General features: G+C 35.0%; 1 long non-coding RNA gene across 1 annotated transcript in view; it reads right to left on the bottom strand.

Annotated features, from left to right (window-relative positions):
• LOC118152212 (uncharacterized) overlaps positions 1–26,875 on the bottom strand; it is a 40,376-nt gene extending 13,501 nt beyond the window's left edge. The window contains exons 1-3 of the long non-coding RNA XR_004740695.3: positions 13,318–26,875; positions 2,116–2,166; positions 437–510 (exon numbers count right to left, since the gene is read on the bottom strand). This is a non-coding gene — a long non-coding RNA (uncharacterized LOC118152212). The remainder of the gene's footprint in view (positions 1–436; positions 511–2,115; positions 2,167–13,317) is intronic.
• Between the last annotated feature and the right edge of the window lie 1,063 nt (positions 26,876–27,938).

Here is a 27,938-nt window from a genome sequence, read left to right as displayed (position 1 = left end):
TAGATTAATTAAAAGAAAGTTTTAAAAGGAGTAACTTTTTAAAATGATCTAATGTATGCTACTTAATACATTTTGCTTACTATCTATAATCATTGCTTATAGCCATGGCCCACTTTGGGAAGCATGCCTTATTCGATGACCCCCAAACAGAACATACACCAGACCTGAGTTTATATCACCTTTGCTTAACTGCTTAATCTTTGGCAAGATACTTAATTCCTTTCAATCTTGATTCCTTATCATAAAAGAGGGATAGTAATATTTACATTTCAAGATAACTTTGAGAATTTATGAGGTTATAATCACACCATGTCTAGTCCTGTGCCTGAAATTTATTTAAAAACATGAATACCTTCTATATGCCAGTCACTCTCCTTGGCACTCAAGGTATGGAGGAGCATATGACTGAGAAGAGATCTGCTTTTATGCAGCTTACCTTCTTTTTAGGGAAAATCGACCATGAACGTCTCAATAAACAAGCAAAGTCATTTCAAGCAGTGATAAAAGGCTCTGAAATAAGTAAAATCAGGCGATGTGAAAGAAAGTGCTGGTATTCAAGAAATACTCATTTCCATCCTGACTCCCATCCCTACATGATTAGTATTTAGTACATGGTGGAAGAAAATGAAAGCTGCATTAAGAATATGCTTGCTTATTGGAGTAAGGCAGGTGCAAAGAGTAAGTGTGAGTAATAATGGCAGTTAAAAACATATCTGTATGTCCCTACTTTTAAGCTTCTGGGCTAAGAAAGTTAAGTCTTCCTTCTGAAGTTACTTTTTTGTAGAATGTCTGATCTTCTCTTAGAAAACATTTAATTGTTAAATACAGTACTTTTGTCATGGCTGTGTGTGTGTGTGTGTGTGTGTGTGTGTGTGTTTAATCTCTAGAAGTTATTTTATGTTTGATGGGTTTCATTGATTTAGGAAAGCTGAGAAAATTTGTTTCACGTAATTCAAGCCACTAACATTCTTTTGGAAAAAATAATAATAATTTTTAAATTACCTATATTTTTATTCCTATGCAGATTAATTTCACTAGGTAATTTCTCAGGACAACTATTTTTTTGACAAAATTTCTAAGTACCTGCAATATAAGAAATAGTAAGCCACTCACTTTAAACAAAACAAAACTGAACCTTCTACAGGCTGTATAGAAGTAGGAACCTATTGCTGAATTCAGCTATCAGCAAAGAGTCCCTTAATGGGCAGGGCTCAGAGGTCAGGCTGTACATGATGACAGAATAGTTAACTGAGATGGAATAATTTGCTTTTGTACCTAAGACAAAGGATGGATTTATTTAGATAAAGAGAAATAAGTTCTGAGATGCCAAAGACCTCTTATTTGACCTGTGCAAGATAAATTAATCTATTTGAGGCATTGCACACTAATTTTGGAGGGCCAGAAAAATGGTTTTTCTCTTTCAGTTTCTCCATTACTTAGCCACTCCAGTCATTTGCAATGATTTTGAGTTTTGTTGCTTTGTTAGCATTGTCTAAATGGCATAATTATTGGAATTAAGATTTTGAAGAATCAATTAGAAGAGTCTCTAGTTGGATACTCAATTAACCACTATTGCCAAGGCAGCTACCCAGCTCTCACTGTCTTTCATCTCAGTCATAATTGAATCCTGCTTTTCTCAAATAACAATGAATCTTTTGATCTCTGTAAAGAAGGAAAGATCAAGCTGATCCTCAGAATCCACAAATGAATGTCTTTCCCACCGCCCCCCCTGCCAAAACCTTCTTCAAAGATGCTGTTAAATTTGAGTTGCAGTTATGTTTTCAGTATAATTACCAGGCACAAAAGAAAATTACTTCCTTTATTATCATAACTGAAAAATACATTTCTTTCTTCTTCCAGTTTTTTATGTTACATTTTAAATCAACAGTTTCATGCATATTTTACTTTTTCTCTGGCAACTTACAATAAGAGGCTTTCAAAGTGATTTCACATGTTTTTTCTTTGTGTCAGAACGCTTACCTCTAAAGCAAGTAGTTCAGTGCCACTGGCCAATAATTTACTTTAGAAACATAATGTTTTCTGTTCTCCAGAACAGCAATTATGAATGCTTAACAGACCAGATGATGTAGCTCTTGTTCTGACCCCAATACTTACTATTTGTTCTTTAGCAAGTGAAATTTGAGTTCTGAACTCCCAGTTTCAAATCTGTAAAGCAACAATATTTTGCCCATAATGTTATTTGAAAGGATCAAATGTAAATATATATGTGCTGCTTTTTAAACATTGCAATGAACTTTACAATGCAATTTTATTATAATAAAACTACATGGCTTTAAAAGAACTCAAGCAGCATGCAAGGGTTCATGAAGAGTTGCAATGTTTAACTTCATTTTTTTTAGTGCCCACTTTGTACAGCCACTTGCATTTGTATGGGCAATTGGGATTTTGAGAGCTTGAATTTAGTGCTGAAAACCTCAGTTCTGCTCTAAACAAATCTGTGGAGAGGACCACTGAGATTCCAGAGGTAGAAATTTGAACTGATCCAGATCTACACTTACTTATACTCTATCAGGCTTGATGTATATATCTGATCAATGGACTGCCTCAAGTTACTTATAACAATAGTGACACAAGGGACTCCATCCATAATAACATCAATTTAGTGACAAGTCTCTGTTAACATTATCCTCTTCTGTTGCTCATTACATCATTCACCAAACCTTTGACAAACAAAGCTATTCTAGAATTTATGATTTGGTTCAAATGGCTGTCTCATCCAGAGAGTTCTCCAAAATGCAAATCAGGGATTTCAGTTCAGAAGAAAATTGGAGACCCTTAAACAAATGTCTGAGATCATGTTGCATTTTATTTTGTGGAGTTGAAACTGAGACGAGCCGACTGAGATGATGTCAAAAAAAGAAGCCTAGCAAGTAATGTGACCCTGTGATGGTAAATTTAATGTGTCAGCTTGACTAGGCTACAGAGTCCAGTGGTTTTAGCAAACTCCAGTCTAGATGTTGCCATGAAGATATGAAGATAATTTTTAGGTGAAATCACCATTTAAATTAGTAGATATTAAGTAAAGCATATTAATCTCCATAATATGGATAAGCCTTATCCAGTCAGGTGAAGGCCTGAAGAGCAAAGACATGTTTTCCAAAGAAGAAATATGACCTGAAGACCAGACATAAAAACTTTGCCTGAGTTTCTTACCTGTCTATGAAATTTGGACTCCATACTGCATGATCAACTCTTACTTGAATTTCTAACCTGCTAGCTTGTCCTACAAATTTTATACTTCTCAGCCCCTACAGTTAAGTGAGCCTATTCCTTACAATTTAGTGAGCTTATTTGTTACAATAAACTTCTCTCTCTCTCTCTCTTCATATATATATATTTATCTCCATATATGTGTATATATACATATATTTACACATATACACACACATGCACAAGCACGTTCTCCCACTATATATATGTATAGTGTGTATGCATATGTGTGTGAGTGTGTGTATGTGTGTGTATATATTCTATTGATTCTGTTTCTCTGGAGAACCCTAATGCAGGTATGCCATGGTTGTTAGAAGAAAAGACGTTTTCTTTACTTATTTTCATAATCCAACAAAATGAAGTGGAGTATCAGATAACAGTTTAAATTGTTAATTCACTCACTGAACAGTCCTGTCAAACTTCATCTACTTTCAGTTTTCCAACACTTATTTTTTGCATTTCAACTAAGTGTCTAACTTGAAATCTTATAGCAGCAGAATTCTGTGTTCAAGAAGCCAAGTTTCTAAATAAAAGTTTTTTTTCCTGTGAAATTCTAATGTTATCTCAAGGATAATACCTTGTGATCTTAAATTATAGCCATTTACAAATATCATTAAAATCCATTTGTGTGCTTTGGAAAGAAAGCTAAAACTTGCTATCTATTAAGACATAATAGAGCTGTAATTCACATTCATTCTGGGAGATCCAATACACCATTTTTTAAGAAAATAGAACACAGAAAGGAACTAACATTTAGAGAGTAGCAAAGAGTGGTTTGAAAAATTAAGAGAAATGACCACTGTAGATGTAGTCTGCATGTTTGCACACAAACCAATCAGGAACAAACTGACTCAATTATCTAGTCATAACTATGCCAGGCCCTTTGGGTGCGGAAGCTGTAATCTAATGAGAGAAACAAAGCTAAAGAAGGAAGCATTTACGTCAATATTTTCAGGTTCCTAAACCTTTTGTTTAGATCTGGAAATAACATAATAAAACAAAAATTACCCAAAAAAGTTAAGCTGATTATTCAAGGTTATAGAAATGACCACAGCAGGCCTCCGCTAGTTTATCTCAATTTTCCAATGCTGAAGCCCTGCTCCTGTAGCTCCAGGAAAACCACCCAAAAACCATTGAAAAGTCAAGGTTTCCTATTTCCTCAGTTATTAGAGTGCAAGGATTGTAGGTGTGTCATCTATTTAAAAATATTTGGAGCACAGAGAATCACTAAAAAAAACTCTTTGTGTGTGTGTACATACATATGTGTGTATGTGCATATGAATGTGTGTGCGTGATATATACATACACACACATATGGAGAGAGAGAAGTACTTCAATTTCAGAAATTTTTTAAAAATTCATGCTTTAAAAACCAAATTTCATAGATATTATATGTAAAAGTTTATAAAACCATAGAGATGCAAAAGAGAATGGCAACATTGCATTTGAACAAATCGAGACGGTTTACGAAGGGAAGGTGACAGGAAAAGAGGACGAGATGGAAAATCGATTGGGACCCGCAACAGTATGAGCAGAAGTGCTGGAACAGGAATGACAGAAATTGATTTTGGGAAACTGACCAGTGTAGAATGAAGAGCCTGGGTTGTGAGTAGCTGAGATAAATTTAGATAGATTGAGAAGCATTATTGAGGCCAGGACACCTGAAGGGTTTGATTATCTCTGTACATCCGGCGTTTAGAACTGTCCTTGATACACTGGGTGTTTAAATATAAAGTGAAATTTTGCTCGATATAGGAGGTAGTAGGAGGGCAGTTTCTTTAAAAAAAAAATCTAAAAAGTACTTTGTGTTATTTTCTCCCATAGGCCTCATATTTAAGCCATCAATGCAATTACATATTTAAACAATACAATATTAATTCAAACTATTGCATTCATAATATTATAAAATCACATGTTCCCCAAAACTCAAAACTTTGTGACAATTATGATGTTAAATTGACTAGAAGTAAGCAAGCACAGAGACATGTTGTACAGTGCGACCAATCACTTCATTTTGCTATCATTCAAGTAGTACACTACGGTTTTAGAGATACCTGGGATTTGCCTTATTTAGGTATAGTAAGACACAGACTCAGCAACGACTGTCATGAAGGCAGAAGTTTGTTATATTCATAGATCCCTAGGAACAGGAGGCTGGCAGCCATGAAAGGGGATTGGTCAGCAGACAGAGGGAGGGGGAGAACATGGGAGTGAGAAATCTTTCCTGTGGTTTCCTTGGGAAAGTATGGGCCAGGTAGTGTAAATGGTTTAGAATTGGCTAATTTGAATACTTTTAGCAGCCTCTGGGGTATAGGCACTCTCTCTGCTATCTGATATCTGGCCCTGGGGTTATTAGGACAGGACGATAGTGACTGAAGTACAAAAGCCTGATAAAGAAGATGGCTAAGTTATGGGCTCTGGATTGGTTGGTTTGTATTTGAAAGCTGTGCTCAAGGGAGAGTTGCATATTATCTGTAGGAATTGGCTAATCCTGGGAGGAGCAGTCCCTCCAAACTCAGCAAGACCTGCATGTCAAATCGTCACAAAACAGAACATTAAAAGACATGGTTCAATCACATAGATGCAAAACTGCAATTCAGAAGCTGTGGCTACCCAGCACATAGGTCTGGTCCGCTAAATATAGCCCAGAAAATCCTAAGATGTTATAAACAAACATGAAAGGAGGCCAAAAAGACCAAAATACTACTCAGGAAACTGATTATGAGGCAAGAAGCAGACTAAACCTTGAAGCACTGGTACTGATTCCATGACATCCCAGCATTTGTGCTGAATGAAACTCTAAGCTACTCATATAAAAACCTTTCTTGAGACTAGTAGTTTCAGAGGAGCAGATGGGAACAGCTGAAAAACATTAGATGAGAAGGGTAAGAGCACAGAGAGGGGGAGCTTTAAAAAGTTTCCCACTTGAGAAGAGCCAACAAATGAAAATAACAAAATGGGAAATGTGAAGATAGCTGGCTAAAAAAATAACTACTCAGGAGATGAATTAATTCCAGATAAAATTTTAATACAGAACAACCTTAAAATGAGTTTAAAATAAGTGTTTACAATTCTCAGAGAGGCAAAGGAAGGAATGTTCTCTATTGAAAAAGAAATTATATGAGTTAGAAAATAGTTACTAATCCTAGAAAACATGTAAGTATCTAAAAACACGCAAAACTGAAAGTTTAACTGTAGAATCAACAAAATTAAAGAAAGAAGAAAGTGGAAGAATGAACTGAGATCTGGAGAGTTCTTGAGAACCCCATTTAATAGTTTCATGGGATACTAGCAAACGATAACAGAGGAATGTTGGAAGTGCATATTGAAAAAGATAATGACAAAGAAAGTATAACATATGTAAAAACATTGGTAAGGAAAACATTAACCCGTAGTTTACCAATCTATCAAAAATTAGAGGAGAAAAGAGAAGCCAGGAAAAATCTCTGATGAAACAAAACTATGAGCAAAGATGATTCATAGAACTCCAAATATATTGTACTAACAATAAATGAAAATGGATTAAATGACCTTATTAAAAATCAGAAATCATTGGCTTGGATATAAAAAAATCAGTTATTACCTGCTTATCATAGACAATTTTACACACACACACACACACACACACATGCACACACACGCACACACACACGCACCAGAAAATTTCAGTTATAAAGATAAAGATATACTGGCATATATGAACCAAAAAACTTAACATAGCAGTATCAGTCAAAATAAGAAATGAAGAAAAACCATTACTATGAATAAAGCATGTAAACCAAAATTCTTTAAGAGACTATAAAAATTCTAAATTTGTATATATTTAAACAACATGAACTTCAAAACATCAAAAAACTGTACAACATAGATTACAAAATAAATTGACAAAATCACAATTATAATGAAAGAGTTTAAGACCTCTCTCAGACACTTATATTTGGAGACTATATAGAAGATTTCAGTGAGACATATAACATGCTTGGGCTATATATATAGTATGCATGTACATATATGTAGTGTGTACATGTATATAATGCTGCATATATGTACATATGTGTGGTATTACATATATGTACATTTATAATATATAGTATATATGTACTGTATAGTACATAGGTACTATATGTATTTCATTAATATTATATATAGCACATATACATATAATACATATTAGTATTGCTTTAGTAAATACATAAATATGCTGTAGATATTTATGTAATAAAATTACCTATAACTTTTTATAAGAAACTGAACCATAAGGTATAATGTTAGCATTTTAATATTTTTTTAAGAAAATAATACATATATGCTTGAATTTCTTTTTTCATGTCTTTTCTATCCTATTGCCTTTTCCCCCCAATAGAAGTAGCCATTATACTGAGGTCAATATTGTCATTGATTTTTCTTTTCCAGCTAGTTCTTTCTGTATTATATATATGTATGTGTATATATATATATATATATATATATATATATATACACATACATATAATTGCATTTTAGGTTCTGGGGTACATGTAAAGAACATGCAGTATTGTTGCATAGGTATATACATTGCAATGTGTTCTTTCTGTATTTTGAGGAAACAAAATATTTTATTTAGAATTTTATCTGAAACAAAACAATGAGTAATAGCAGAGAAAACTGAGGATTTACCTTCTTTAGAAAGTGTTTATTTTGTCCTTTGTAGGTCACAGTATAATATAAAATGTTTAAATTGGGCAATGGTCTAGATAATTTAATATGTAATTATTTTTCAAATTAGAAGTACCAAAAAGCACATTTTAATCTTGGCTTAAGCAGAAAATATAGCATGCTAATTGTTTTTAGGCATCCAATTACACAAGCTTTTTGGGAAAGGTAGGGAACTGGACAAAACTTGCTAATGGTTGAATGAGTAAGTACTAAATAGTCTTACAAAGATGTAATAGTATCGAGAAATGACATATAAAATAAAGACTATTATACATTTATATTAGGTATTATTTAATTAAATACTGGGCAATAATCAAAAGTTTCAGTGCTGGTGCTTTCATGTTGTGTGATATTGGACACTAAGATCAAGAAGGCCAACATTTAACCTCATTCTTTTCAATCAAGATCTTCTGGAGATCCTTCCCTTACATTCTTAGGTATCTTTAGTCTTCTGAGAAAAGATTGAAAATAGAGTAACCTTGTAATTTAGACCATACACCTTTATTTTCCATATTTTTCCTCACTTTTTGGTCCTTCTTCCTAGGTCCCCCAATTCTACTTTGGACAATCCAAATTATTTCAGAACTCCCATGGGGTTCTGCTCTTTGCTATAGACACTAATAGGGTGATGTTTGTTAAGATACTGATAATCGGGGCCGGGCGCGGTGGCTCACGCCTATAATCCCAGCACTTTGGGAGGCCGAGGCGGTGGATCACGAGGTCAACAGATCGAGACCATCCTGGTCAACATGGTGAAACCCCGTCTCTACTAAAAATACAAAAAATTAGCTGGGCATGGTGGCGCGTGCCTGTAGTCCCAGCTACTCGGGAGGCTGAGGCACGAGAATTGCCTGAACCCAGGAGGCGGAGGTTGCAGTGAGCCGAAATCGCGCCATTGTACTCCAGCCTGGGTGACATGAGCGAAACTCCATCTCAAAAACAAAAACAAAAACAAAAACAAAAACAAAAGATACGGATAATCATGCATTACCTCCCAACCGGATTTATAACTTAACATTTGTGAAAAGAAAACTCACAATATAGTTTCTCTTTTTCTGTTTTAGGAAATTATACTCTCTTTTGACAATTTTATATCCCAGCATTTTCTCTTACTTGTCTAAGAAGCTGTTTTATTCTTTGGAGGGATTAAAAGCCAAAGAATTAATGCTGGCATTGAGGCATAAGGCCAAAATGAAATCAGTATTTTCATAGTACCAATAATATTATGGGCAAGTAAAGTATGAAACAGAAATGGAAAATAGAATCACCATCCACTACGGATCCTGAGAGTACTGGCACATTTGGTTAACGTGAAAAGAAGTGTAGAAAGGCCCAATGAAAGACAGTGCCCAGTGCTTTCTGAACAAAAGGTGGCTTTTTGCATTATTATATATTCCATCCTCCAAAGTTGCTTTTATGTAAATGTGTGTTGCTTTTATGTAAATGTGTGTATATATATTCCACTAAATAAATATATCTTAGTAATTAATCCCCACCATCGATGAAAATTTGTTTTCTAATATAGGTAGCCTATGAGTGTTTTCTCTCTGAAATAAAATTAGATATGCGTTTTATGTACCTGTCCTTTTTTTTTGGAAACCTCTAATCTTAATTACAACAGTACATACAAACTGATTGATTACACAATCTTACTTCCTGCTGTGGCAAAGGCCAATATCAGCTAGTCAAAACACCCTATCATCAAAATTGAAAGAGCTAGAGGAGCAAGATCAAAACAACTCAAAACCTAGCAGAAGACAAGAAATAACTAAGAACAGAGCAGAACTGAAGGAGACAGAGACACGAAAAACCTTTCAAAAAAAAGTCAAATTGCCTTTTACTCCCTTTAGATTACACTGTTGGGTCCTTTTACAGTTTATCAGTTCCTAGGATCTTTCTTCTAAATTAAGAAATAAATTGCCTTTCTCAAGGAGATATCGTATACCCTGAGGAGAAAACTATGTTTACTAACTACAGTATTTCCATATGGCAAGAACCTCCTCTATGAGTTGCAACTGACAAATCAATGGAATCTCAGCTTTTCTTTACTTCCTTTCTCCTTTTCACATTTGAGAGAATTTTATATATCTTCCTGGCTCAAAATCTCACAGATGCATTGCAAAGCATATTTTTTGCCTGTTTTATTCTGAAATTGTGGATAAGATATTCTAAAATTCTTTTCACACAAATGCAGAAATATTTAAAAGAATTTTCATAAAAATGCAATTATCCCCAAATATACCACATCAATATGTTCATTTTTTGCATGCTGAATGTAAATATTATAATCCAGTATGTCCCTGGGAATAAGTATGTCCCTGGGAATATGTTATTTTCAAAACATATTAGTCAAATTAATGTACTACCACTCATTGAAATATTGCCGGGCGCGGTGGCTCAAGCCTGTAATCCCGGCACTTTGGGAGGCCAAGACGGGTGGATCACCAGGTCAAGAGATCGAGACCATCCTGGTCAACGAGGTGAAACCCTGTCTCTACTAAAAAAAAATACTAAAAATTAGCTGGGCATGGTGGCACGTCCCTGTAATCCCAGCTACTCAGGAGGCTGAGGCAGGAGAATTGCCTAAACCCAGGAGGTGGAGGTTGCAGTGGGAGGAGATAGCGCCATTGCACTCCAGCCTGGGTAATAAGAGCGAAACTCCGTCTTAAAAAAAAAAATAAAAAATTTTATATGTGCAATTCTACCTCTTCAAAGTATACAGACATTACTAATCATGTAAAATCTCTACATTCTTAGAAATGTGCACATATTTACTAATATATTTTTAGCAGACATTGAGCAAATCTTTAAAAGTAATATATCTTAAGTAACATTCTTAGACCAAAAAATAAAAATAACATAAAACTAACACAAGATATAGTCATTTACCACAACAATTTTATTTTGTTGGACAATGTATAAACATACTAATATATTCCTACTGATATTGCCTACTGGGGCAGGGTGCTCATGTGTTCTATGGGAACATTTAATTTGAGCTGGAATGCTCAGGGAAAACAGTAAAGAGCAAAAATGGCTTTCCTAGTGTGTGGAGATACAGAAACCAAGGGGAGTAGAGGATTGTAGTTAGAAAATCAAGTAAATCTTGTTTAGGAAAGAGTAAAGTGTGTGACCTTTACTAAAGCAAAAGATCTACATTGGAAAAAGCAAAGTTAAAATTAGATTAAAAGAGCAGGTCACATTGTGGAGGATCTTAAAAAGGACATTTTACTGAAAAAAAAAAAAGCAGAGATCCATTGAGGTTTTGAGTCGGTAAATGAAATGCCAAATCTGTGATTTAAGACATAAATTTAGAGCAATATTTATTTACATATGTTCTCAGGAATAGTAATTAATAGGGTTACTACAAAAGTGTCTCTAAGGTCAAATACATGTGGAAAATAGAAAACACTGAGAGTTTTCTCTATGACTTTAAGATGTTGATAGACATTTTGACTCTCCTAAACAAAAATATAGGAATTTGCAAATGTGACCAAGGAATCCTTTCTAGGAAAACAAGGCGTGGATCAAGGATCCCATATGTAGTTCTACCAACTGAGATAGGTAAGAAATGTACTGTTCCACATTTAAAGTAGCTCATTTAATTTCTACTTTGAGTCAAAGAAACTTTCTGGCTACTGCGTGGAGGATGGGCTATAAGAAGGCAAATCACACACTGGGGTCTGTTGAGGGGGACTAGGTAGGGGAGGGACAGCAGGGGATGGGGAAGTTGGGGAGGGATAACATGGGGAGGAATACCAGATATAGGTGATGGGGGGGATGGAGGCAGCAAACCACATTGCCATTTATGTGCCTATGCTACAGTCCTGCATGATTTGCACATGTACCCCAAAACCTAAAATACAATTTACAAAAAACTGAGGATTTGAAATTATGCAATCAGAGGAGGAGAAAAAAACCAAATACAAAGGAATGAAAACCACTTACAGGATAAAATTACCTCAAAAAACTAAATCTAAGAAATATTGCTGCCCAAAAAGGGGTGAAGCAAGAGTAAGGTGTAGAAAGCCTTATTCAAAGAAATAACAAAAACATTCCCAAACTTGAGAAAGATATGAATATTCAGATACAGAAAAGTGAAAGAACACCAAACAGATTTGACCCAAACAAGACAACCCCAAGACACACAATAGTCAAACTCAAAAGTTAAGGACAAAGAGAGGATGTTAGAAGCAGCAAGTGAACATAAGCAAAGAACATAGAAAAGAGCTCCAAATAGTCTGGCAGCAGAGTGATAATGGAACCCATACAGGTCAGGAGGGAATGAGAAGATATTCACAAGTGCTGAAAGAAAAAAACAACTGAGCTTGAGAACAAGATGACTAATAGAGATAATGGGAAAAAGTAAGAAATTCAACAGTCAAATTACAAAAAAATCTTTTTGCCAATATGAAAGAGAGAAATATCCTGGAAGAGAGAAATAGAGAGTGTGGCACCCTGAATATCAGTTTCGAGCCCCAATGATGATGAATATTCCAATTACCTTGATTAGATTTTTCTGAATTTATCAAACCATCACATAATAATATAGTTTGAATATTTGTTCACTCCAAGTCTCCTTTTGATACATGATCTGAAATGCTGTTTGTGTGGCCAAGTGGGAGGTATTTGGGCCATGGGGGTGGATTCCTCATGAATGGCTTGGTGCCCTCCCAAAGTTATGAGCAAGGTCTTGCTCAATTAGTTTACAGGAAAAGTGATGGTTTAAAGTGGCTGGTATTTCCATCCATCTCTCTTGCTTGCTCTCTCGCCATGTGATCTGCCTGCTCCCCCTTCTGTTTCTGCCATGTGTAAGAGCTTCCTGAGTCCCTCACCAGAAGCAGATGCTGGTCCCATGCTTCTTGTAAAATCTGCACAACCTTAAGCCAAATAAACTTCTTTTATTTAAAATTACCCCACCTCAGTTATGCTTTATAGCAACACAAAAGCCTATGAAGGCTTCTTGCTTCCTTTTGAAATCTATCCAGGAAATGGACACATGTCTCACAAATCTAATAGTTTTTGACCTTTCCCATGAGGCTTTTACTTCTATTGTGTACCTATGCAGAAATGGGAAGATAGAAAATCTATCATCTGCAAAGATGTTCTCAAACACAGATGCCTGGGATTAGGAAAAGGACAGCTCAAATGAGAAAAGCTGGGATCTTGTAATGTCTTCATTCAGTGAGCACAGTGAAAAAGGAGCAGATGACCTTCTCAGCAGATGACCACAGCTTTATGAACAGTGAGCAGATGGAGTCCTGTGTCCTGCATCATTGCGCTTAGGGCTTGCCCTGGACTCCAGGACAACCACTGCCTACACATCTGTCATGATTCCTGACAGCCCCACTGACTGTTTCTAATCAAAACCAGCTGAATTTTTAAAAATACCTAAAGCCATCATTGTTTTCACAAGCCATTCAGCTCTTCCCCAAGAGGGAAGTGATGTCTTCTCCAAAAATGCTGAGGCAGTTTTCAATGAGAAGTTGTACAACAGAAACCTGTAACACAAAAGGGCCAAAGAGGGTGTTTTTTTCATGTGGCACAGTTATAAATCACATTTCCTCTATGAATGTTGGAGTGAAAAAAACATGAAATTCAGAATTCTGTAAAATATTCAGAGTAGATACAGAAAGATATAAACCAGTTTTCTCTAAGAAATAACTATGACTTTCAAGAGCATTTAGGGCACGCATGTTAAAATAATTATAATCAGTGGGCTAAATTTATAATTTATAGCCAAGTTTAAATTATATTTTATATCACTGGTCATATCTTTAAAAATAGGATAATTTTCAAGCAACTCATATAGGATGTTTGGGGTAAAGATATATATACTCTAATTAAATTTATAAAGCACCAGATAGATAAAAACTTGTGAAGTAGACTTACTTGTTAAGTATCTTAAACTTGGGAAGCAGAGATTCTCTGAGGGTCTTTTGTGAAAGGAGGCAGCAGGAAAGAAAATGTCCCCTCATCTAACCACAGTCCATCTCCATGCATTGTCTGGTCTCAGGATTCCTCTCTGGGTGATCTTAGGATATCCTATAAAGTTTTACTAGCTTTTCATTCCAGTAGCAGAGACAAAATAGTAACCAGGTAGTTCCCTGAATGCCAATTGTGAGGCCCAATTGATAGAGAAAGGCAATATGTGTGGAGCCATGAGTGTTCATATAATTCAAACCACCAATGAAGTATCAGTAATGACCAGAGGAGCTGGGACTTATCACCACTGCCATTGTTGAGATGAGGAAACCGTGGCTTGGAATCTTTGCCTAAGGTTACACATCCCTCAGTGATGAGACTGAGAGTTGAATCTTGGCTTGTCAAACTCCAAAGAACAGCTTTTTTTCCCCCCCATCATGTCACACCACCACTATCTTATCTCTTTGTGGTATAGTCAATCTAGTGTTTTGTCTCCTAGATAGGAAAGAAATGACTCACTATTTTCAATTTCCTATTTAACAACCTACCTTCTCATATATCTTCTACATTCTGCCACTCCTAGAATAGGATTAGTGACACTGCTGCTTAAGAGGTGTGAGTAAAGTGTGCAGCTTAAAAAAGTGGTTCATCAGAATTAATATCCTGAATTTGAGGTTCAAAGTGGGAACACTGCTCCTCAGGGAATAAAAATGAGACATCTCATTATCTTTTTGGTGAACTCATTTACTACTTCTGAGTTGCAGGAAGTAGACAGGTAAAGAATGTTTGGGCTATACACATGGCTAAATTATAAGCTGTCATCTGATTGGATGAGGAATGTTGCTCAATGTTATGTAACACTCCAAAAAGATGTCACAAGAGAGAAACATTGACTTTTGGCAGCTGGTCTAAAAGCCTAAGCATGAAAATACAGACTCTTAAAGCAAGGAATTGCACTCAGGAAATTGTAAATACAGAGAAATAACACAAAGTACTTTTTTCATATAGCATTTACACGACTCAGTGAAAATACAAAAGAAAACAGAAATATGTTCAAATATGTCTTCATAAATGGTAAGACAGAATTTAAAAATATGTCCTAGGAAATATGTAGAAATATTTCCCTGAAACTACTGCAATGTAATTTAACCTGAAAAAACATTACTAAAATCCAGTAGTATATTTAAAACCCCTGTAACATTTCATAATATGCTCAACAAAAATTTACTGATAATATGAAACAACAATTCATTTTAAAGGGCTTTCTTCACTTTTAACGTAGCAATACAGGAATGCTGTCTAGAGCCCCTAAACACGATAAGTACCCAAAGCTTATCTGTTATCTAAGACTCATTCCAGACAGGAATGCATATAAAAATATTTTATTAAATTCAATTCCTGAAGCAGATATTGATTTCTCTGGTTATTTAACTATTTGACAAAGTTAACATCATACCACTGGTAGACTGCTCCCCAGTTATTTTTCTTGGACCAAAGAATTTCATGTCTTATCAATGTCATATATTCAGAATGCGCAATGGTCAAAGATTCTATATTAATAATATTAGAAGAAAAACAATTCAATGACAGTACTAAGGCATTCATTTATTTTTAAACTGGACTCCATGTGTATGACCACATGAAACCTTTTGGCACCGGTCATTTTTTCAGTGAGTAAAACTGAAAACTATAAGCCAAGATTTTTTAAAGAATATGTTGGCTGTTTTTTTGAGGTGTGCCTAGAATATTGTAATTACTGCTTCCTTAGCTCTGGATTGCAGTTATCTCTTCCTCATCCTGTTGATCAATAACATCAAGCTACTTATTGTAGAGTTGGGATGAAAACATATCTCCTGGGATGTTTCAAAAAAGTTCTTGCATAGACTAAAAAATTATTCTTATGGCAAATATATGTCAGATAAATTACTAATAAAACATTTAATTGAAAAACTCAGTCCAGTCCTCACTTCCTTCCTAGGTACCCAACTCCATAGTTCTGATTCTCCACTGACTTGCACACCCAGAAGCAAGTGCTTGGATTTTCTCCAATGAAAACTAGAAACATACAAACAAGAAGAGTGTGGGCAGTGGTGGGAAGGAAGCTAAAGTCTCCTCCTATGGTCTGAAACTTCTTTATGTATGTTTTAGCAAACTTGTACAAACTGACAGGGTCTGGTGATAAAGCACCTTAAATCCTATGATTTTCTTGAGAAGAAATAAACATAAAAAATGTTGTTTGTTTATTTAGACAGTGTTTTTCATCTCTAGTGAGAAAATTTCAGAAACAAACTAAAGTCACACACTCATGTGCTCATGCACACATGTTGAGGACTGGGCCTTCTGTCCTGGGCTATGTGTGTTCCTGGGGAGAAAGTTCCCACAATGGTTTCATTCTCTCTTTATTTTAACTGTATAATATGTCACTTCTTTACTTATGAGTATAAAGTTATTGGATATATACAGAAGTCTCCCATGAGTAACTACATGTTACTCCTTAAACCTCTGGAATGGAACAGAAACACCTTCCATAGAAAGGAAGCTTAATTAAAATTCACATATATCGTAACTTCAGTCCTCTGAGTATCAGTGCTAGAGGCATGCCAATGTAAGCTTCCTAAGTGGTGCATGAAAATTACTCACATTATTGGGCTGATGAACAAGTCTTAATACTATACAATTGAGCCAATTAAAATTTGTGAATCTTTCATTCACGTGTGTGTGTGTGTGTGTGTGTGTGTAGTTGTCTTATTACCTTGCTAGCTTCAAAGTCACACCTTGTTTCCACTGGTCTCACTAAATAGCCCAACACTCCTCTTCATAGTAACTAGTTCAGAATATACCTTTAGGTAACTATCATGATTGAAATCCAGTAATTGCTCCTTTATAGTATTATTTATTGAGTTGTGGTTTGTGCTATACATGTTTTGGAGGACTGAGGACAGAAGAATGAAAAATGCGGATGAAGTCTCAGTCTTTCTACACCATCACTAGGTACTGTGGTTATGTTATACACCCATATCTGGTAGTTATAGCTGTTCACTTCACTCTCCATGGATGGGTTCCAATATGTTAGGAGGAGGGGAACACTCCAACTCTGGCTGACTCTAGGAGGCAGAGTTTAAGAATACCTTTGTCTGATGTGTACCACAGTTACATGCATTCAGAGCATGTTTCTCTTCTTGGATTCCTGGACTCTGTGCTGCAGATAGGGATGAGTGGTGAAGCTAGAACAGAAGACAAGCAGACTATGCCAAGGGTATTTGCTGTTTGACCTCTGACTATAGACAGCACAATGGCCGGCCTGATGTGGTTTGAGCCAACTCTCCAGTTATTTAACATAGTACTTTCAAGACTAAGATTATAAAATCTGCATATAACTCTAAGTCTTTGTGAAAAATTAAATCAGTTTCATATGTGTACCTCAGAGAGGACAACACCCAACTAGTTATTTGCATACTAGTGTATATCACTATGGTTCCAGCATAGTAGTGCATTTGCTTTTGGGTTCTTAGTCATGAAATCCTTGCCTAAGCCAATGTCTAGAAGGGTTTTTTCAACGTTATCTTCTAAAATTTTTATAGTTTCAGGTCTTAGGTTTAAGTCCTTAATCCAACTTAAGTTATTTTTTGTATATGATGAGAGATGAGGATCCAGTTTCATTCTCCTACATGTGGCTAACCAATTATCCGAGCACCATTTTTTAAGAAGGGTGTCCTTTCCCCACTTTATGTTTTTGTTTGATTTGTCAAGATCAGTTGGCTGTAAGTATTTGGGTTTATTTCTGGGTTTTCTATTCTGTTCCATTGGTTTATGTGTCTATTTTTATACCAGTACCATGCTGTTTTGGTGACTATGGCCTTATAGTATAGTTTGAAATCAGGTAGTCCAGTGCCTCCAGATTTGTTCTTTTTACTTAGTCTTGCCTTGGTTATGTAGGCATTTTTTTTGGTTCCATATGAATTTAGAATTTTTTTTTCTAATTCTGTAAAAAATGATGGCTGTATTTTAATGGGGAGTGTGTTGAATTTGTATATTGCTTTTGGCAATATGGCCATTTTCACAAAATTGATTCTACCCATCCATGAGCACAAGATGTGTTTCCATTTGTGTCATCTATGATTTATTTCAGCAGTGTTTTGTAGCTTTTCTTGTAGAGGTCTCTTGAATCCTTGGTTAAGTATATTCCTATGTATTTTATTTTATTTCACAGCTATTGTAAAAAGGGTTGAGTTCTTGATTTGATTCTCCACTTGGTTGCTGTTGGTGTATAGAAGAGCTACTGATTTCTGTACATTAATCTTGTATCCAGAAACTTTGTTGAATTCTTTTATCCGATCTAGGAGCTTTCTGGAAGAGTCCTTATGGTTTTGAAAGTAAACAATCATATCATCAGCAAACAGGGACAGTTTTACTTCTTCTTTATCTATTTGGATGCCCTTCATTTCTTTCTCTTGTCTGATTGCTCTGGCTAGGAGTTCCAGTATTATGTTGAAGAGGAGTTGGGAGAGTGAGCATCCTTGTCTTGTTCCCATTCTCAGAGGAAATGTGTTCACCTTTTCCCCATTCAGTATTATGTTGGCTGTGAGTTTGTCATAGACAGCTATTATTACATTAAGGTATGTCCCTTGTATGCCAATTTTGTGGGATTTAATTATAAAATGATACTGAATTTGGTTAAATGCTTTTTCTGAATCTATGGAGATGATCATGTGATTTTTGTTTTTAATTCTGTTTATGTGGTATATCACATTTACTGACTTCCATATGTTAAGCCATCCCTGCATCCCTGGCATGAAACCCACTTCATCATGGTGGGTTATCTTTTTGATATGTTGTTGAATTCAGTTAGCTAGTATTTTGTTAATGATTTTAGCATCTATATTCATCAAGGATATTGGTCTGTAGTTTTCTTTTTTGGTTGTGTCCTTTCCTGGTTTTGGTATTAGGGTGATGCTGGCTTCACAGAATGAATTAGGAAGGCCTCCTTCTTTCTCTATCTTGTGAAAAAGCATCAAAAGGATTGGTAATAATTCTTCTTTCAATATCTGGTAGATATGATTTTTCTTCTTTGAATGTCTGATAGATATGCTTTTTCGTGTTGATAATTTTTAAATTACCATTTCAATCTCACTGCTTCTTATTGGTCTGTTCAGGATAGTTAATTCTTCCTGAGGAGGGTGGCATTTTTCCAGGAATTTATCCATTTATTCTAGGTTTTCTAGTTTATGTGCATAAAGGTGTTCATAGTAGCCTTGAATGATCTTGTGTATTTCAGTGGTGCCACTTGTAATATCTCCTGTTTCATTTCTTAATGACATTATTTGGATTTTCTCTCTTCTTTTCTTTCTTAATCTTGCTAATGTTCTATCAATTTAAGTTTTCTTTTCAAAGAACCAGCTTTTTGTTTCATTTACCTTTTGTATTGTTTTTTGTTTGTTTCCATTTCATTTAGTTCTGCTCTGATCTTGGTAATTTCCTTTCTTCTTCTGGGTTTTGGGTTTGGTTTGCTCTTGTTTCTCTAGTTCCTTGAGATGTGACCTTAGAATATCAGTTCTTGCTCTTTCGGTTTTTTTGATGTAGGTGCTTAGGGCTATGAACTTTCCTTTTAACATCACCTTAGCTGTATCCCAGAAGTTTTGATAGATTGTATCATTATCATTTTGTTGGAAGAATTTTTAAATTTCCATCTTGATTTTGTTTTTGACACAATGTTCATTCAGGAGCAAGTTGTTTAATTTCCATGTATTTGCATGATTCTGAAGGTTCCTTTTGGAGTTGATTTCTAGTTCTATTCTGCTGTGATCTGAGAGAGAGATTGGTATAATTTCAATTTCCTTAAATTTATTGAGGCTTGCTTTATAGTCTATCATATAGTCTATCTTGGAGAAAGTTCCATGCACTGTTGAATAGAATGTATATTATGTGGTTGTTGGATGAAATGTTCTGTATGTATCTGTCAGTGGAATATAGAAGTCCCCCACTATTATTGTATTGCTGCATATCTCATTTCATAGGTCTATTAGTAATTGTTTTGTAACTTTTGGAGCTCTAGTTTTAGGTGCATATATGTTTAGGATTATGTTATTTTCCTGTTGCACAAGACCTTCTACAATTAAATAATGTCCTTCTTTGTTTCTTTTAACTGCTGTTGCTTTAAATTTTGTTTTGTCTGATGTAAGAATAGCTACTCCTGCTTGCTTTTGGTTTCTATTTGCATGAGATCCCTTTTCCCACCCCTTTAAGTTTATGTGATTCTTTATGTATTAGGTGAGTCTCCTGAAGGCAACAGATAGTTGGTTGGTGAGTTCTTATCCATTCTGTGGTTCTGTATCTTTTAAGTGGAGCATTCAAGCCATTTATATTCAATTTAGTATTTAAATATGAGATACTATTGCATTCATTGTTTTTGTCACCTGTGTACTTGGGTTTTTTTGTTTTTTGTTTTGCTTTTTAATATGTGTTTTTGTTTTATAGGTCCCTTTAATCACTCTCTTTCTATTAATCACACTTAATAATGTTGCTAATCTAAGAACAAAAGCAAGTGTGATTTATGCTTTAAAGAGGTTCTGTTTTGATGTGTTTCCAGGATTTGTTTCAAGATTTAGATCTCCTTTTAACAGTTCTTGTAGTGGTGGCTTGGTAATAGTGAATTCTCTCAGTGTTTGTTTGTCTGAAAATGACTATGTCTTTTCTTCATATATGATGTTTCGTTTCACTGGATACAAAATTCTTGGCTGCTAAGTGTTTTGTTTGAGGAGGCTGGAGATAGAGCCCCAATCCCTTCTAGCTTGTAGAGTTTTTGCTGAGAAATCCACTGTTAATCTGACACATTTTCCTTTATACTTAGGTTACCTGGTACTTCTGTCTCACAGTGCTTAAGGTTTTCTTTTTTGTTTTTTTTTAAAAATGAAGTTCCTTTTCTTTCCTTTCTTGTCTTTCACTGAATATATCCTGGTGAGCTCCTGTTTTTATTTTTAATCTGTCATAGATAGTATGTCAATACTTCCTTTAGAACATGAATTATAATTTGCATTTTGTTCGGCAAAATAAGCTTCTATGATAGCTATACAATAAAACCAAATCCTCAGGATAACCAGCAGTTAATCCACAATCAAGAATTGAGAAACTGTTAGAATATGCATTTAGCATGGCTGCTCAGGGGCCATTATGAGTGATAGACTCTTCGGATTCTTTAGTGCTAGCCATGATGTGTGGTGCTGCTTTAGCCTAAGAGTTAACCTGTCATGTAGACACTGTTTTAACTAAAGCATTTTACTTAAATAAATACATTTCCAGTATACATTTACTTTTTTTAAACTTACCTTATTGCTGATACTTTTACAAAGATGTCAACATTAATTTAAAAATATTAAATGGACGAGTGGATTTTGTTCTCAGCTATGTACTTGGTGACACTGTTTTTTAGATGAGAATGTACATTACATAGAAAACAGCTTCATAGTTTAGATTTTTGAAATCTGAACTTGAAACAACCCTGCATTACACAGTAATGGCCTCACTGGATTCTTGAAAAGATAAAAGAGAGAGAGAGACACACACAATGCAGGTAAGAGGGAATAATGCTCTATGACTTTTAGCAGAAATCATCACCAGTACTCTATTGCAAGGTCTGCCACAGGTCCTAACCCCTACCTTGTTTTAATCACTCTCTTTCTATTAATCACACTTAATAATGTTGCTAATCTAAGAATTACCTTTTATTAAATAAGTTATCCTAATAACTATTTTAGGATAGGCATAATCTACTTATTAATAACCTCAAGGACAAATGCTAGAAAATTCAACCAAAGTAAAGGCAAAGCACAAGGTGGTCAGTCAGGAAAGCGCTTCAGAAACTGAATCATGTCTTCATGATCCTAAGATAAGTTCTGGGCATAAAGCAGGTGTTAAATATTTGTACTCGGATTCAGAGGCATGACTGGATTTTAGAAGTTTCTTACAAAATAGAAGTTACCTAGTAGTTAGGAAATGAAACAGAGGGCTTTAACATTGGGGAAAAAGAAATTCAAATATATGTTAATTTCATGACAAAAAATAGTCTTTTCAAGAAAGCTGTTTGTCAAGTAAAAGAGCAGACAGTAAAAAAAAAAAAAGAAAAGAAAAATCACATTTTTCTTTCCAATTAGACCATGAGTTGCTGAATGAAGAGATGTTATCAAGTACCTGGGATAAATTAAGTGTTCGGCCATTATTTGCTGAATGTATAAATGAATATTGCATAAGATTGTTGTTTTTAAGGACGTTCAACCTTAAGACCAAACAACCGATACTTGGAGACTTTAGAGTTACAATTTCAAACCCAATCAATCTCATTTTAGATTATCCTTGACACTACCAATGAGTGGGTATAAGGACTCTTTTTCTTGCTAGAACTGACCAGTAACTGGTAATCTTTCTCACCGTCCTTGGAGGCAAAATGAACTAAGCATTACAGCAAATCTTTCACATTAAATACTTGAAGAGTATCACGTTTTCTTAGCATTTCTACATTTTCAAAAAGGAAAGGAACTAGGACTAGTCAAAATGCATGGGGCTGGCCACAGTTTTTGAGTTACAGTTTTGATTTCAGTAAGCCCTGTCTTCTCCCCAAGTTCTAATAAACTATTCCAGATTCTTGCCTTATTCCTTGTGAAAGGCCATGGATCTATGAAATTACAGTACAATCAACCTCTCACATTGTGAGTGACCCATGGAATACAAAATCACATATGCTATGCTCCCTCACTAAGAAAGAAAAGGCTAGCTGGATAGTCATGCTTTCTGCTATCTAGACATTTTGGAGAATATTGGGCTTTGCCTTCATATGTCCCCTCCAGACAAGCCTGTTTCTCACACATCCACATGGAAGGCATCATAAGCTGAGCAACCCTGAGCACAAAGAGATAAATGCCCAAGAGGTCTTGAGGAGATGTGAGAGTAAAGTCAGCCCTCTGGCTTTCATTCAGATAAGCCCTACTGTGGGGAGACAAGGAACAAAGACTGACTTGGAGACCAGGCAAGATGCCAATACCAATTACCCCCAGCAGAAGTATTGCCCAGCAATACTGGCAATCCCACTTGACATAAAGCTAAATTATGTAGACTGTGCTGAATTTTGTAAAAAGTTCTTCAAGAGAAGATAAAGTAAAAATATGTTTCAAATGGTGATAAGCATTATTATTGCCCTTCATTACTTAATAAAAATCATGGTCTTGTATTTATGGAGTGTCCTAGATATGGAGGCTCTCTGTCTTTGTCTCTGTTTCTGTCTCTGTCTCTCTCTCTCTCTCTCTCACACACACACACACACACACACACGACACACACACACACACACAGACAAAGAGAGAGAGAACATATTTGCTCAAAATTATATTGCAAAATAGGGAGTAAGAGCTAATAAAAATCTTTTCTTTTTATGTAAAGTTTGGAAACATCCTATTGAAATCCCTTAAGTCAGGTATACATATCTAGATAATAACCTCAATTCTTGATTGCAATAGGATTCCCTGGTTCTCTCATTAGACTAGTCATTTTTTTTAAAAAAAGGCAAATCACAAACCTGAAATAAATTGAGAGTTATTTTATTTTAAATCAATCTCCCCAATCCCACCCCTAAAACCACTCACTCTCTTCAAGATTACATTCTTTTTATTTATTTTTTGAGACAGAGTCTTGCTGTCTCACCCAGGTTGGAGTGCAATGGTACAGTCTCAGCTTACTGCAAACTCTGCCTCCCAGGTTCAGGCAATACTTGGAGACTTTAGTCTTCTGAGTAGCTGGTATTACAGTTGCCTGCTACCACACCTGGCTAATTTTTTTGTATTTTTAGTAGAGACAGGATTTCACCATGTTGGCCAGGCTGGTGTTGAACTCCTGACTTCAGGTAATCCACCCACCCTGGCCTCCCAAACTGCTGGAATTACAGGCGTAAGCCACAATGCTCACCCCAAGATTGCATTCTTATAGGGCACACATATCTTACAGGTTAGGAGGCAAAGCAGAAGTGTTTGTTTTATTCAGTACATATAAATTCAATTTTGTTTTAAATGTGTTACAGAAATCCATAGGTACAGAAATAACTGATTTGTTATGCTAAATTCTGGTTGTCGTGAGTTTTTAAGGGGCTTTATTATAATACTCAAACAAAACTTAAAATATTCACCTCACATCACAACAGCAAAACATTTTCACGTTTATGGGAAGTTTTGTATAAGGAGCCATGCTATACAAGTATTTTCTTGTTTCTGTCCATCTGAATGTTACTCTTCAATAAAAGTTCTCAATTATGTGGACTTGCCTCTTTCCTTTTATACAACCCTCATCTTCATCCTCAAATAGGTCAACCTCTTCCACCAAAAAAAAACTCAACAATTTACACTAGCTCCAACAAAACATAAGGACACAAACACTTGAAAACAAAAGTCATGCAAACCTGGAGGCCATGGATTTGTGGGCATTTGTGCACACACCACTCTTCCTTTATAAATTCAAGAAAGGTAACAGATACCTAATTCTCAGGATCAGCATCCAGGGGATGTGGTTTCTAGCCAGGTGTTCTTTGTGCCAAACTTACAACAAAGTATGTCCCTTAGGACTAATCATACTGAAACTGAGCCCTTGGGTGATAATCAAAGTGAGTAATAAGTTTGAGAGAAGAGGAACCAGGAAAGAAGATATTGAAAGAACAGTGCAGTTGAGGAGTTTGGAACTTTTTGTCAGGAATTTTACAAAATTTTATTTTGTATGTGTACCCCTCATAAGACAGCTGATTTTTATAGATATCAAAGTCATATTTTATACTCCCATTTTTAAGAACTGAAGGCAACAAAGGTATAATATTAGTCTAGATATGGGTACACTACTTGTATTTCCATTTTAAATTTGATGTGAACTGAAAGTACTAGCATAATATATGAGTGCTCTAAAATTATAGATATATATATCAAATTTCAATATATATCCAAATATATATTGAAATCAGGCAACAACTATGGAGCGCCAATAACATATATATTTATACATATATATTAGTGCTCAAAAATTGAAGCCTGATTTCATTATGTTTTCACGTTCAGTTCACGCCAAATTTAAAATATATTATACCTTGGTTGCCTTCAATTCCTAAATGTGGGAATATAAAATATGACTTTGATATCTATAACAATCAGCTATCTTATGATGGGAGTTGCATTATACAAACACTTGTGTGCATGTGTGTTCATATGCAAATACAGATACATATACATATACACATATATAGTTGAATATATATGAACTCAAAATCAAAGTTGGTTTTTAACAAAAATAATTTGTAGATAACTTACAGTTATTCCTAGCTTTAGTAGTGACAGGTTGATTATGTCATTTGTTGTGTCTGAATTTGTTATTGTTATGTTTATAGACTAAAAGAAATGAGAAAAACTGCTATAAATTTGGAATTTTAATGCATAAGATCACATAATTATTGTCAAATTATTAGATGTATTCCAAAGTCAAAACTTGTTTCCAGGTCGTGACAAAGTCAAGCACATGTAGAGCCTGAATCCCTAATTATAATTTATTTTCATTCCTTTATATAACATGAAGCCAATAGAAAGAATTTCAGTACAACATATTTCTCTCTCTTAAAATAAAGGACTTGTGGCTCTTGTAATATAACATCTCAGGCAAGAAAGAGGAAGACTGAGAATTTACAGAGGGAACAGGGTCTGCACCTCAGCCTCAGGGGGCCACTTCCACAATGGAGGGAACAGTTTAAAAAAGCGGAGCTGGGCCCTTTCTTTCCTCCCAGGTTGTATTTTTATCATATGGCTTATATCTTTGCACATCCCAAATGCAATTCTAGTAAAATCAGAATAAGAACTAGCTATAAAAGACATTTTTTAAACTCCTATGTGGGAAGCATTTTCTCTGTGCCGGTTATCATGGTTTCTAAGAACTTCATTGTTGAAATCTATTGAGACAATTAAATAAAATTTTAGAAATTTAAGTTTCATTTCCAACTCTGCCAGCAAATAGGGTATCTATAATAGCTCTCTACTGCACTTCGCATTGAGAAAATGCTCCATAAAAATAGGAAGACAATTTGTAGAAAATAACCCAAAAGGATTAATAGGATTCTGTGATGACATCTATTGCACTCTGAATTTCAAAGGACATTATTTTAAAATAAGGCAATATGTAACCGAGAGCATTTACTATGCAGATGCATCCATAATGAAGGCTCCTTTCTCTGATAAACAGTGCTTAAAGAAGACAAAAATATAAATGAACTCCCATGCATCTTAAAGATTATGTTAAAAACAAAATTATAGGAAACCCTCTTATAATTCATTAATATCGTTTTCATTGTATGTGTCTTCCTTATGGACTGTTTAACATGACAGATGGTCCTGAAAATTGTTAATTGAATTTTTATGAACAAAGCCATCTTATATTCATCGATTTCAAACTGTACTGCGTGTAGATCTAAGGATTGTGAAAGTGTCTCAGAATCCAACAGCAGGGATATCAGGGGCTGCTTATGCTAAAGTGTCTAGGAGGGTGCAAGCACTGGACTCTAGTGTGGGATTTAATTAGAAGGAAAGGTTCTGCTATTTTTTTCAAATGTCCTTTCATATAATTTAAAAATTCTTCTATGAAATATTTTGTAAAGTAAAAATCTGTTTTGAAATGATAATACACATCTCTTACTTTATGTGGCTTGTAGAATAATGGGTTTTCATGGCATAAGAACATTAAGCCCAAAATATTAATTACAAAGATATGTGGATTTCTTCCTAATGCTGTTCTCCTTGTAGACAAAACAGATAAATTCCAGTAGATAGTGCTGTTTATAAACAAGTATTTTTTAAAAAATAAGCTATCAAATAATTTCCTAAGAAATTGAAATGTGACTATTTTCTTTTTATGAGTTAAGTATTTCTTAATATGTGAAAATCTAGGAAAATGTGACCAATTCCAATTGAGGCCAACTTTAAGATGATCTAGATGTTCAAATTATGAAACAAAAAGCAGTTGTTATAATTATGCTCAATTATGTAAAGAAAGATAAGTTCACAAGTAACAATATAAAGACAGTCTTATCATAGATATAGTAAATATTTCAAAAGACACCTTCAATCTGAAAAATACATGAAAAAAATTTTCTCGATGTGCTAAATGAATAGCATAACTGAGATAACAAATGAAAGAATCAGTGAAATTGAAAAGAAATCTATAGAAAGTGTCCAATCTAAAGGAGGGGAGAAAAAGGATTAAAAATAAAGAAACAGAGCCGAAAGGACCTGTGGACAATATCAATAGGTTTAATAAATGCATCTTGTCACTCATATGAGAAAGCTAAAAAATAAAACCTTGATCTTAGGAAATTAAAAAGGAGACTAGAGGTTACTAGATGCTGGGAAGGGCAGAAGAAATGGAAAGAAAAGGAGAGATTTGTTAAAGGACATAAAATTACAGCTAGATAGGAGAGATAAATTCTAGTGTTTTATCAACTGTAGAATGATTATAGTTAACAATAATATCCATTTTAAAATATCTGAAATCGAGGAAATGGAATGTTCACAACACAAAGAAATGGTAAATGTTTGAGATGATTAATGTGCTAATTACCCTGATGTGATCATTATATATAGCATATATTGAAACTTCACTATTTACTACCTAAATGTGTGTAATTGTGTGTCTAAAAATAAAATTGAAATTTAAAAAAGTTTTACACGGGACAGGCATGGTGGCTAAAGCCTGTAATCTCAGAACTTTGGGAGGCCAAGGAGGGTGGATCATTTGAGGTCAGGAGTTCAAGACCAGCCTGGCTAACAGGGTGAAACTCTGTTTCTACTAAAAATACAAAAATTGCTTGGCATGGTAGTGAGTGCCAGTAATCCCAGCTACTTGGGAGGCCGAGGCAGGAGAATTGCTCAAACTCAGGTGACAGAGGTTGCAGTGAGCCAAGATCATGCCATCGCACTCCAGCCTGGGCAACAGAGCAAGGCTCTGTCTCAAAAGAAGGAGAAAAGTAGTTTTACACGTAACTGGAATCACAGAATGACAGAAGAGAAAATGAGACAGAAAAAAAATGT

Source organism: Callithrix jacchus, chromosome 3, assembly GCF_049354715.1.
Source record: "Callithrix jacchus isolate 240 chromosome 3, calJac240_pri, whole genome shotgun sequence".
NCBI classification, from domain to species: domain Eukaryota; kingdom Metazoa; phylum Chordata; class Mammalia; order Primates; family Cebidae; genus Callithrix; species Callithrix jacchus.
The sequence above is the reverse complement of the archived record's forward strand: the minus strand, read 5'-3'. Positions and strand labels throughout refer to the sequence as shown.